The sequence below is a fragment of the Choloepus didactylus genome, chromosome 22 (assembly GCF_015220235.1).
Source record: "Choloepus didactylus isolate mChoDid1 chromosome 22, mChoDid1.pri, whole genome shotgun sequence".
NCBI classification, from domain to species: domain Eukaryota; kingdom Metazoa; phylum Chordata; class Mammalia; order Pilosa; family Megalonychidae; genus Choloepus; species Choloepus didactylus.
This window is the reverse complement of record NC_051328.1, coordinates 2,820,558-2,834,031: the sequence shown is the minus strand read 5'-3', so window position 1 is coordinate 2,834,031 and position 13,474 is coordinate 2,820,558. Positions and strand designations below refer to the sequence as shown.

The 13,474-nt window shown below is 36.8% G+C and overlaps 1 protein-coding gene across 10 annotated transcripts in view; it reads right to left on the bottom strand.

Moving 5' to 3' along the window:
- PHKB (phosphorylase kinase regulatory subunit beta) overlaps positions 1–13,474 on the bottom strand; it is a 276,301-nt gene that overhangs the window by 176,406 nt on the left and 86,421 nt on the right. The gene's annotated exons all lie outside the window — the stretch shown is intronic.

Below are 13,474 nucleotides of genomic sequence, written 5' to 3'. Positions count from 1 at the left end.
AAAGATACAGAACAGGGTTTTTATACTGGATAATAATAGTTGGAATCTAAATTGCCCATATGCAATTTTAAATAAGTATAAAACTTTGGAGACAAAAAGTTATTTCTGTTATATGAAGTACTAGACTCAACTTGCATCAATTGGGAAATTCCAGTCTATTTATTCTCCTGGAATCTAATCTTCCTTCTACCATTTTTTAAGTTAAAGACATATTTTATTATAAACTGGAAGCTCGCAGTTGGAGGTGAACTGCAAACAGGCCAGGAGTCATAACTTCCAAAAAAGATTCCAAACATTTGATGAAATTTATACTCTCAAAAGTTACTATGGAAAGCAAAGATTAAGGTTGGTTCTTATTTAATAAAATCTTACTCATTTTAGTAAAGGCAATTTCTTAAGTGGGCTATGTGTCCTGATTGCAGGGTTTAAAATTTAATCATCAGGCTTGTTATCAATATTGTAAACTGAATACACACACCTTCCTCCCCTTCACTGCAAAGTATCTGTGAAGAGACAAGTTATACCCCCTCTCAATGTGCACATACATAATTAATATAATGTGTATTTTTTAGATTGAAAACATAACAACACTGAAAAAAACAGGTAAGGTTCTATCAGTAGACCATAAACTTTGAGAAATTACAGGAAGAGAGAAAGCAGATGTGAATGAATTGGTCAATAAATTGATCAGAGGAAATCAATGCCTCCCAACACGATTCTTCCTTGTTTTCTGAGGCCTCCAAAATATCTTTAAGCTGTGTGTCAACAAATACATTGATCACCCTCATTTCCTCAAAATGCTGAATGGCTGGGACACTTAATTCCTGACTTTCCCATTCTCCTTCCCAAAAGAGAGGATATTTGCCCACAGGGGAAAGAACAACCCACAAACTTAAGGAATGGAGAGATGCTGGGGCCTCAAAGAAACAGAACATAAGTTAATTCTAGACTTCCACAAAACATACACCTATCCCACTACCTCACCGCAAAGAAGGGAGCAGTAGATACACATGTCAAAATTTTTAAAACTTATTTTGGACTAATTTAGACTTATAGAAAAGTTGCAAAAATAGAACACAGAATTTCCATATATCATTTACTCAACTTCCCTTACTATTAACATGTCTCCTAACTATGACAAAATGATCACAACCAGGAAACTGACACTGTTACAATACTACTAACTGAACTAAAAACTGTAATTAGAATTCCATAAGATTCTGTACTAAGGACCTTTTTCTGTACATTATCCTACGGAATATATCAACTTGCATTTAGTTGTTATTTCTCCTTATCTTATTCCTTCCATATTCTTTCTGTGTTTTTCATGACCTTGACACTTCTGAAGAGTAATGATCTGTTTGTCACATTTCCCTCAATTTCAGTTTGTCCAATGTTTTCACTCAAATGGACTGAGTTTATGCATGTTTGGCTATGATGTGACCTTAGTGTATCATACCATGGGTATCTGCTGTGTCTTCTTATTAGCAATGATGACTTGATCACTTAGCTATGGTGACTTCTGCTGGGGTTCTCTACTGTAATTTTACAAACTTTCCTCCTGTAGCTAATAAATATCTTAGGGGAGATATTAGATTACACAAATTCTGTGTCTCCACATGGTTTTGCTCACTAATTTTAGCAACCATCAGTGGATCCTGTCTATAACAAATATTATTGTGGTTTTCGTGCAAAGTTGATTTTCTATTTTCCCCTTATCTTCCTGCATTAATTAGAATTCTACTGTAACATGTTTTACTGCATTACTGTTGCAATGAACATTTAGTATGTCTCCTACAAAGAGATTCACAACCACCATTTTAACATCAAATTACACATAGAAGTAATATTTGTACAACACAATGAGGGAACCGGAGAAGATTATGTGCAGACAGAAGTTACTGGCCTGGGAGGTATGACATCTCAGGCTCCATAACCACTTTGTAGATAAAGGACTCAGTAACTTTGCAACCCAACAACCTGTCTGTGGCATCATAATAGGGAAGCATTATGTAGCATATACATCTGAGAGTTGAACTGCTGGATCATAGAGTAAGTGCATCCTCAATTTTACTAGTTGTGCCCAAATTGCTCACCAAAGTAGATATAAAAATACATGCTCATCCAAGCAGTATTCAGACTTCTGTTTTGCATCCCAGAATTGCCCAACTCCTTTTTCTACCAGTTTCGTGGATGTGAAATGGTATTATCATTGGGGGTTTAATTTGAAATTTTCTAATTAGGTTCCCTAATTTCCTATATTGAGGCTTAATTTTATGGATTAGTAATAGTTCTTTACATATTCTAGATACTTATCCAGATACATGTGTACCAAATATCTTCTTTGAGTCATGGCTTATCTTTTCATCCTCTTTATTGTTATATGTTTGCCGTTTTTGATGAACAGACTTGTTACTTTAACGTGGTAAAAATAATCTTTTTCTTCATGCTTTGCAGTTACTGTGTCTTGCTGAAGAAAGCCTTCAGTACCATGAAGTGAGAAAGATATTCTCCTAAATTTGTCTTTAAAATAACAGTTCTCAAAGTGAAATCCAGGAAACTTGGGAGGAGCACCAAATTAAAACTACTGTCACTTTCTCCCATAAATGTGCAAGGGAGTTTTATAGAGGATACATGGTAAATGATATTGCAACAGGGAAAAGAATACATATTAATCCAAGAAATAAAGAGATTTGGAAAAATTTTAAAAATTGTTATTCTTCTTGGTAATTATTTTTGTTTGGAAAAAAATTTTTTAATAAAGTATTTATGTTAGCATGCAATGGATTTATTTTTTAATGAATTAATTTTAATGTGTCTCAGTTTTAATTTCTAACACAATAAATATACAAAGAAAACTTCTTTGGGGTTCTGAAAAAAATTTAAGATTGTAAAGGGATCTTGACATCATAAAGTTTGAGATGACTGCTCTAAAAGCATAAACTTTGTAATAATTCATATCTGAGAACTGACATGTTTATGTGTGAGACATCCTATGTCATTTGCTTTTTTAATAGTTGAGCATAGTTTATTAATGAGTCTTATCCTACTGCTCTGAAAAGCAAAAATCAAGCCTCCGTGTGCATGTATGGTGTATGCGCATACAGTCTATTTAATCTCTTTCTGAACTCCCAATTCTTTTATCTGGCTATTAAGTCTATCACTGTACCAGGGACACACTGTTTAATTAATATCAATATATGGTAGGGGCGTCTTCCTTCATTCCTTTAATTTTCTTCTTCAAAATGGCCTCCCCTATTTTTACCATTTACTCTTCCATATAAATTTTAGAATAAGCTTGCCATGTCCAGTGAAAATGCTGTTGGGATTTCTACAGGAAATTTATTTCTTTTTAATTTAAAGATTAATATAGGGAGAATTACTACCTTTACCTTCCAGTGTACTGCCATGATTTATATTTTTATACTTATTTGGATAGTCTTTTTATGATGACCAAAAGTTTTATAATTTTCTCCATCCAGGTACCTTATAGTGAATGGAATATTTACTTTAAATTATACTTACTTTTTAATGAGTTTTTCCAGGTTACTGATTTGCACATAGTGATCCTGTATTGTATTCAGCTTTGTGGGTGAATTTTATTATGGCTTTTAACAGTTTCCCAAAGGACTCACATGGAATTACTAAGTAAAAAATAACAACTGGAAATGACAACTCCATTTAAGCCATTTCCATCCTCATCCCTCATTTATTAACTTACTGCTTTCACTAGGTCATCTGTACAATATTTAAAAGAAGTTGGTATAATTAATACCCTTATCTTGTCCTTAAACATAAAGGGACATTTCACCACTAAATAACTTTACTACAGATTTGAAGTAGATACTTTTTATCAGGTTAAGGAAATTCCATTCTACACCTATTTTAAAAAGAACACCTTTCTTGAACAGGTGATGAATTTTTATCAAATACTTTTTTATCCATTCACCGAGATGTTCATATGGTTTTCCTACACTAACTTATTAATATGAGGGCTTATATTAATGGACTTTAGCATTTTAAATCATCCCTTGCATTTCTAGAATTAAACATTACTTTGGTTATGGCACATAATGCTAATTGCCAACCAAATATCTATTCTTATTTTCTTTATTATTAATAGAACACTGATTTTTAACATTATAAGGTTATACAGCAACAAGGTTGGTCATGTGACCAAGTTCTGGCCGGTGACAGTAAGCAGAAGTCATTGGGTCAGGTTTCTAGAAAAAGTTTAAAAGATTCTTCCTCTTTCTCATTTCTCACTTATTAGTGATAACTTGAAGAAGAGCAACCATATTATGATTAATTGAATAAATGCCTCATACTGTAGATGGCAGGTAGGAGAAAGGAACCTAGATCCTTGATAACAATGTTCAGCTACTATTCTAGCCCAGGACTTCCAAACTCGAGAATTTGGGGTTCATGAAACAAAACTTTTGTTTTAAGCTACTGTTTTTGGGTGTTCTATTATTTGTGAAGTCAAATGCAATTTTAAGTGATATGTTACCCATGATTCATTCACATTGTCATTCTCCATTTCTCTTCCTTTCTCTTTCTCTCCCTCTCAGCTATAGCTGGTTGGCAATTTAGTATTTTCACATTCTCTATCCACTCAATTAAAAGTAGTATGTTTATCATTCTCGAGCATATCACAGTTTTGCATCTTCCCTTTTTCCTATATAACAAATTGGTCTGCCAATATTTCAAATTAATATATAAATTTCATAAGGCAAGGGTCTTGTGTGTATTCATCACAATATATCCCTAGTGCCTAGAACAGTAACTGTCATATGGTAGAAGCTTTACAAATATTTGTTGAATGAATTAGTAAATGACTGAAAGAAAACAAGATCTAGGTGTTCCTTTCTGCTTTTATTTTTATTTTGGAGTGAGGAAAAGGGTAAGAAGTTGATCCTGGTCTTGAATGCACAACTGTATGATGGTGCTGTGAATAACTGATTGAACACTGTGGATGACCGTAGGGTATGTGAAGACATCTCAATTAAACTGTATTTTTTAAAAAAAGTAAATGAACAATGAGGGAGGAGGGGAATGGGATATCTTGGATATTCTTTATTATTTTAATTTTTTTTTTGGAGTAATGAAAATGTTCAGTTTGTGGTGATGAAAGGACAACTATATGACTATATTGTGAACTGTACACTTTGAATGATGATTGTATGTTACGTGATTATATCTCAATAAAATTGCATTAAAAAATGAAGAATGACAAAAAGTGTGTGTGAGATTGGCCTAAAATTTGATTTTTCATACCATCCCTGACATGTTTTATACCTGCCTCATAAAATCTGTTGGGAAGCCTCCCTGTTTTATGAGATAGCAATTATCTGTTCTCTCATGCTTTGATAAAATAAATCTATCTGGAGTTGTTCTTTCATGGATAAAATGAGAGGAAGGGGGAAGATTTTTTAGTAATTTACTTTCTTGATGAATACCCAAGAGGTTGAAAATTGGTTCTATGGGAGCAAAAAACAACTTAGATATTGAAATATATTGTGGCTCGGCAAAGGTCAGCTCAACCTGACAAAATCTTATACCATAGTATATAATTTTTCTTAATAGGGAGAATTTAATTTTTTTCCTTGGGTACAAAAATGAAATTAAAGCAAAGAAACATCAATAAAGATCTATTTCATTTTCACATCTTTCTTAAGTTAAAGTTACTTATGGTTTTGTTAGAACACATTCCATTTTGAATAATTAGAAAATCTGTCATACATTTTCTTGTGATATAGTCTCTATTTTTATTTTTTTTTTATTTTTTTTTAATCATCATTTTATTGAGATATATTCACATACCACGCAGTCATACAAAACAAATTGTACTTTCGATTGTTTACAGTACCGTTACATAGTTGTACATTCATCACCTAAATCAATCCCTGACACCTTCATTAGCACACACACAAAAATAACAAGATTAATAATTAGAGTGAAAAAGAGCAACTGAAGTAAAAAAGAACACTAGGTACCTTTGTCTGTTTGTTTGCTTCCCCTACTTTTCTACACATCCATCCATAAACTAGACAAAGTGGAGTTTGGTCCTTATGGCATTCCCAATCCCACTGTCACCCCTCATAAGCTACATTTTTATACAACTGTCTTCGAGATTCATGGGTTCTGGGTTGTAGTTTAATAGTTTCAGGTATCCACCACCAGCTACCCCAATACTTTAGAACCTAAAAAAGGTTGTCTAAAGTGTGCGTAAGAGTGCCCACCAGAGTGATCTCTCGGCTCGTTTTGGAATCTCTCTGCCACTGAAGCTTATTTCATTTCCTTTCACATCCCCCTTTTGGTCAAGAAGATGTTCTCCATCCCACGATGCCGGGTCTACATTCCTCCCCGGGAGTCATATTCCACGTTGCCAGCGAGATTCACTTCCCTGGGTGTCTGATCCCACGTAGGGGGGAGGGCAGTGATTTCACCTTTCAAGTTGGCTTAGCCAGAGAGAGAGGGCCACATCTGAGCAACAAAGAGGCATTCAGGAGGAGACTCTTAGGCACAAATACAGGGAGGCCTAGCCTCTCCTTTGCAGCAACCATCTTCCCAAGGGTAAAACTTATGGTAGAGGGCTCAACCCATCAAACCACCAGTCCCCTATGTCTGTGGTCATGTTAGCAACCATGGAGGTGGGGTAGGCGAATACCCCTGCATTCTCCACAGGCTCCTCAAGGGGGCACTACATCTTTTTTTTTTTTTTCCTTGTTTGTCTTTTTTCTTTTTTTTTTTTTTTTTTAACTTTCCCTTCTTTTTTCAAATCAACTGTATGAAAAAAAAAGTTAAAAGAAAACAAACATACAATAAAAGAACATTTCAAAGAGACCATAGCAAGGGAGTAAGAAAAAGACAATTAACCTAAGATAACTGCTTAACTTCCAACATGTTCCTACTTTACCCCAAGAAAGTTACATAATAAAGCAACATTTCAGTGAACTTGTTCCTACTACATCCATCAGAAATTAACAGACCATAGTCATTTCTGGGCATCCCCAGAACGTTAAATAGCTTATCTGTTCTTCTTGGATTATTGTTCCCCCTTCCTTAATTGCTCTCTACTGCTAGTTCCCCTACATTCTACATTATAAACCATTTGTTTTACATTTTTCAAAGTTCACATTAGTGGTAGCATATAATATTTCTCTTTTTGTGCCTGGCTTATTTCGCTCAGCATTATGTCTTCAAGGTTCATCCATGTTGTCATATGTTTCACGAGATCGTTCCTTCTTACTGCCGCGTAGTATTCCATCGTGTGTATATACCACATTTTATTTATCCACTCATCTGTTGAAGGACATTTGGGTTGTTTCCATCTCTTGGAAATTGTGAATAATGCTGCTATGAACATTGGCGTGCAGATATCTGTTCGTGTCACTGCTTTCCGATCTTCCGGGTATATACCGAGAAGTGCAATTGCTGGATCGAATGGTAGCTCTATATCTAGTTTTCTAAGGAACAGCCAGACTGACTTCCAGAGTGGCTGAACCATTATACAGTCCCACCAACAATGAATAAGAGTTCCAATTTCTCCACATCCCCTCCAGCATTTGTAGTTTCCTGTTTGTTTAATGGCAGCCATTCTAACCGGTGTTAGATGGTATCTGATTGTGGTCTTAATTTGCATCTCTCTAATAGCTAGTGAAGCTGAACATTTTTTCATGTGTTTCTTGGCCATTTGTATTTCCTCTTCAGAGAACTGTCTTTTCATATCTTTTGCCCATTTTATAATTGGGCTGTCTGTACTATTGTCATTGAGTTGTAGGATTTCTTTGTATATGCAAGATATCAGTCTTTTGTCAGATACATGGTTTCCAAAAATTTTTTCCCATTGAGTTGGCTGCCTCTTTACCTTTTTGAGAAATTCCTTTGAGGTGCAGAAACTTCTAAGCTTGAGGAGTTCCCATTTATCTATTTTCTCTTTTGTTGCTTGTGCTTTCGGTGTAAAGTCTAGGAAGTGGCCTCCTAATACAAGGTCTTGAAGATGTTTTCCTACATTATCTTCTAGGAGTTTTATGGTACTTTCTTTTATATTGAGATCTTTGGTCCATTTTGAGTTAATTTTTGTGTAGGGGGTGAGGTAGGAGTCCTCTTTCATTCTTTTGGATATGGATATCCAACTCTCCCAGCCCCATTTGTTGAAAAGACCATTATGGCTCAGTTCGGTGACTTTGGGGGCCTTATCAAAGATCAGTCGGCCATAGATCTGAGGGTCTATCTCTGAATTCTCAATTCGATTCCATTGATCTATATGTCTATCTTTGTGCCAGTACCATGCTGTTTTGGCAACTGTGGCTTTATAATAGGCTTCAAAGTCAGGGAGTGTAAGTCCTCCCACTTCGTTTTTCTTTTTTAGAGTGTCTTTAGCAATTCGAGGCATCTTCCCTTTCCAAATAAATTTGATAACTAGCTTTTCCAAGTCTGCAAAGTAGGTTGTTGGAATTTTGATTGGGATTGCATTGAATCTGTAGATGAGTTTGGGTAGAATTGACATCTTAATGACATTTAGCCTTCCTATCCATGAACATGGAATATTTTTCCATCTTATAAGGTCCCCTTCTATTTCTTTTAGTAGAGTTATGTAGTTTTCTTTGTATAGGTCTTTTACATCTTTGGTTAAGTTTATTCCTAGGTACTTGATTTTTTTAGTTGCTATTGAAAATGGTATCTTTTTCTTGAGTGTCTCTTCAGTTTGTTCATTTCTAGCATATAGAAACATTACTGACTTATGTGCATTAATCTTGTATCCCGCTACTTTGCTAAATTTGTTTATTAGCTCTAGTAGGTGTATCGTTGATTTCTCAGGGTTTTCTAGATATAAGATCATATCATCTGCAAACAATGACAGTTTTACTTCTTCTTTTCCAATTTGGATGCCTTTTATTTCTTTGTCTTGCTGGATTGCCCTGGCTAGCACTTCCAGCACAATGTTGAATAACAGTGGTGACAGCGGGCATCCTTGTCTTGTTCCTGATCTTAGAGGGAAGGCTTTCAGTCTCTCACCATTGAGTACTATGCTGGCTGTGGGTTTTTCATATATGCTCTTTATTATGTTGAGGAAGTTTCCTTCAATTCCTACCTTTTGAAGTGTTTTTATCAAAAAGGGATGTTGGATTTTGTCAAATGCTTTTTCAGCATCTATTGAGATGATCAATTGATTTTTCCCTTTCGAGTTTTTAATGTGTTGTAATACATTGATTGTTTTTCTTATGTTGAACCATCCTTGCATGCCTGGAATGAACCCCACTTGGTCATGGTGTATGATTTTTTTAATGTGTCTTTGGATTCGATTTGCAAGTATTTTGTTGAGGATTTTTGCATCTATATTCATTAGGGAGATTGGCCGGTATTTTCCTTTTTTGTAGCATCTTTGCCTGGTTTTGGTATTAGATTGATCTTAGCTTCATAAAATGAGTTAGGTAGTGTTCCATTTTTTTCAATGTTTTGAAAGAGTTTGAGTAAGATTGGTGTCAGTTCTTTCTGGAAAGTTTGGTAGAATTCCCCTGTGAAGCCATCTGGCCCTGGGCATTTATTTGTGGGAAGATTTTTGATGACTGATTGGATCTCTTTGCTTGTGATGGGTTGGTTGAGGTCTTCTATTTCTTCTCTGGTCAGTCTAGATTGTTCATATGTTTCCAGGAAATTGTCCATTTCTTCTACATTATCCAGTTTGTTGCCATACAGTTGTTCATAATATCCTCTTATAATTTTTTTAATTTCTTCAGGATCTGCAGTTATGTCACCTTTTTCATTCATTATTTTGTTTATATGGGTCTTCTCTCTTTTTGATTTTGTCAGTCTAGCTAGGGGCTTGTCAATCTTGTTGATCTTCTCAAAGAACCAACTTTTGGTGATATTTATCCTTTCTATTGTTTTTTTTGTTCTCTATGTCATTTATTTCTGCTTTAATCCTTGTTATTTCTTTTCTTGTACTTGGTTTAGGATTGGTTTGCTGTTCATTTTCTAGCTTCTTCAGTTGATCCATTAGTTCTTTGATTTTGGCTCTTTCTTCCTTTTTAATATATGCGTTTAGTGCTATAAATTTCCCCCTTAGCACTGCTTTTGCTGCATCCCATAGGTTTTGGTATGTTGTGTTCTCATTTTCATTCGTCTCTATATATTTAGCAATTTCTCTTGCTACTTCTTCTTTAACCCACTGATTGTTTAGGAGTGCGTTGTTTAACCTCCAGGTATTTGTGAATTTTCTAAGTCTCTGATGGTTATTGACTTCTAATTGTATTCCATTGTGGTCAGAGAATGTGCTTTGAATAATTTCAATCTTTTTAAATTTATTGAGGCTTGTTTTATGTCCCAGCATATGATCTATTCTGGAGAAAGTTCCGTGAGCACTAGAAAAGTATGTGTATCCTGGTGATTTGGGATGCAATGTCCTGTAGTTGTCTGTTAAATCTAATTCATTTATCAGATTGTTTAGGTTTTCAATTTCCTTATTGGTCTTCTGTCTGGTTGATCTATCTATAGGAGAGAGTGATGTGTTGAAGTCTCCCACAATTATTGTGGAAACATCAATTGCTTCCTTTAGTTTTGCCAGTGTTTCTCTCATGTATTTTGTGCCACCTTGATTGGGTGCATAGACATTTACGATTGTTATTTCTTCTTGCTGAATTGCCCCTTTTATTAGTATGTAGTGGCCTTCTTTGTCTCTCAAAACATCCCTGCATTTGAAGTCTATTTTATCTGAGATTAATATTGCTACACCTGCTTTCTTTTGGCTGTGGCTTGCATGAAATATTTTTTTCCATCCTTTCACTTTCAGTTTCTTTGTGTCCCTGTGTCTAAGATGAGTCTCTTGTATGCAACATATTGATGGTTCATTTTTTTTGATCCATTCTGCGAATCTATATCTTTTAATTGGGGAGTTTAATCCATTTACATTCAACGTTAAAACCGTGAAGGCATTTCTTGAATCGGCCATCTTATCCTTTGGATTATGTTTGCCATATTTTTCCCTCTCTCTATTAATATCCTTTATTGTACCCATACCGAATCTCTTTAGTACTGAACCTTTCTCCAAGTCTCTCTGTCCTGTCTTTGTTTCTCTGTCTGTAGGGCTCCCTTTAGTATCTCCAGTAGGGCAGGTCTCTTGTTAGCAAATTCTCTCAGCATTTCTTTGTCTGTGAAAAATTTAAGCTCTCCCTCAAATTTGAAGGAGAGCTTTGCTGGATAAACTATTCTTGGCTGGAAATTCCTCTCACTCAGAATTTTAAATATATCGTGCCACTGCCTTCTCGCCTCCATGGTGGCTGCTGAGTAGTCACTACTTAGTCTTATGCTGTTTCCTTTGTATGTGGTGAATTGCTTTTCTCTTGCTGCTTTCAGAACTTGCTCCTTCTCTTCTATGTTTGACAGTGTGATCAGTATATGTCTCGGAGTGGGTTTTTTTGGATTTATTCTATTTGGAGTTCGCTGAGCATTTATGATTTGTGTATTTATGTTGTTTAGAAGATTTGGGAAGTTTTCCCCAACAATTTCTTTGAATACTCTTCCTAGACCTTTACCCTTTTCTTCCCCTTCTGGGACACCAATGAGTCTTATATTCGGACGTTTCATATTATCTATCATATCCCTGAGGTCCATTTCGAGTTTTTCAATTTTTTTCCCCATTCTTTCTTTTATGCTTTCATTTTCCATTCTGTCATCTTCCAGGTCACTGATTCGTTGTTCAACTTCCTCTAGTCTTGTACTATGAGTGTCCAGAATCTTTTTAATTTGGTCAACAGTTTCTTTAATTTCCATAAGATCATCCATTTTTTTATTTAGTCTTGCAATGTCTTCTTTATGCTCTTCTAGGGTCTTCTTGATTTCCTTCATATCCCGTACTAGGGTCTCATTGTTCATCTTTAGTTCTTTGAGTAGCTGCTCTAGGTGTGTCTCTTCTGGTCTTTTGATTTGGGTGCTTGGGCTTGGGTTATCCATATCGTCTGGTTTTTTCATATGCTTTATAATTTTCTGTTGTTTTTGGCCTCTTGGCATTTGCTGAACTTGATAGGGTTCTTTTAGGGTTTGTAGACTAGTTGAAGTCCTTATCTCTAATTTATCAGATCTACAGCTTCGTGGAGTAGACTTTCTCTAACTAACCAGCAGGTGGCGTCCACGAGCCACCTGTTCTCCACAAGCCAGATCTCCCCTGCTTAGCCTTTTTGGTGAGTGGGGGAGTGAGTCTTGTGGGGCCCAATTGGTGTACCAAGCTTGCGTGTGTAGTTGGTGTTGCCTGCCCTGTATGTGGGGCGTGTTTCTGGGCAGTCGGGGAGGGGGGGTGGCCCTAACAATCAAATCTCCCTGATGATCCTAGAGTTTTAAAGCTACTGCAATAGTCTAATCCTTCAGTTCAGTCCTGCCACAGTTTGTCTCTGCCACTGACCCACAAGTCTTTGGTATTGGCGTATGGCTCCTGAGACTTGCAAGTGGGCCCCTCTTCCAGGCTGTGCACCCCGGGTCCTCTGTTGAGGGATGACTGTGCTATGTCACAAGTGAGTGCCGTCCCCCCAGGGCAGTTCTGGGCTGCTGGGCTGTGTTGGGAGGCTCCCAGTCTGCTCAAATGATGGCTGAATGGGGCTCTGTTAATTCACACTGCTCCCCCTTCCCAGCTCTGGGACATTCAGCTGAGGTTGCAGGGAAGGCTAATGTCCACGCCCAGTTTTGTGGTGTGTGCCTGTTATTTGAAGCACTTCCGTCACACTGGGTTGTCTGGGGCAGCTCTGGGCTATGGGGCTGGTGATGGGCAGGAGTGTTTCCTGTCCACCAGGATGGTGGCTGTGAGCGGACACCCCCCTTTTCTTGGGAAGTTGTGTTGTTTAGTGAATTTTCTCAGCCACTGGATTATTGCCTTTTGTCTCAGAGCTCTCTTAGTTCTGCTCTTGACTTGACGTGCCCAAATTTCAATTCTTTGAAGCTTTCTGTATTGAGCTTCTTAGAGTAATTGTTTTAGAAAAAGCAAAAAGGATTTAAAAAAAAAACAAAAAAAAAAAACAAAAAACGGCCCTCCTCAGAGATCTAATGGGTTATTGAAATGCTAATAGACAAAGCAACCAGGGCCATTAAGGAAAGCTGCACAGGGCAGAGAGATCAGCCTTGCTTCGGGATTTGCATATGCGCCTCAAGGCCTGATCTCCACCCTTCCCCTTTCTGTGTTCACCAGAACTCCAAAAATCCTCTGCTTTTATTTTGGAGTTATTCGTGTTGTTTTTTTTCTATGCCTGTCTCCTCTCTGCTGGGCTGGCTGCTCTCAGAGTCTCTGGTGTCTGGTCTCAGTCTATCTATGGTTGGAGTTTGAATCAGTAGAATGAGTTTCCGATAAGAGCAGCCACTGCAATTCTCCCTTCTCCTTCCTGGAGCTGACAGCCCCTCCTCCCCCGGGACTGAGCCTGGCAGGGAGGGGCACGGGTCCCCTGGCCGCAAAAACTTACAGATTTCGCTGATCTCAGCAGTTCCACGT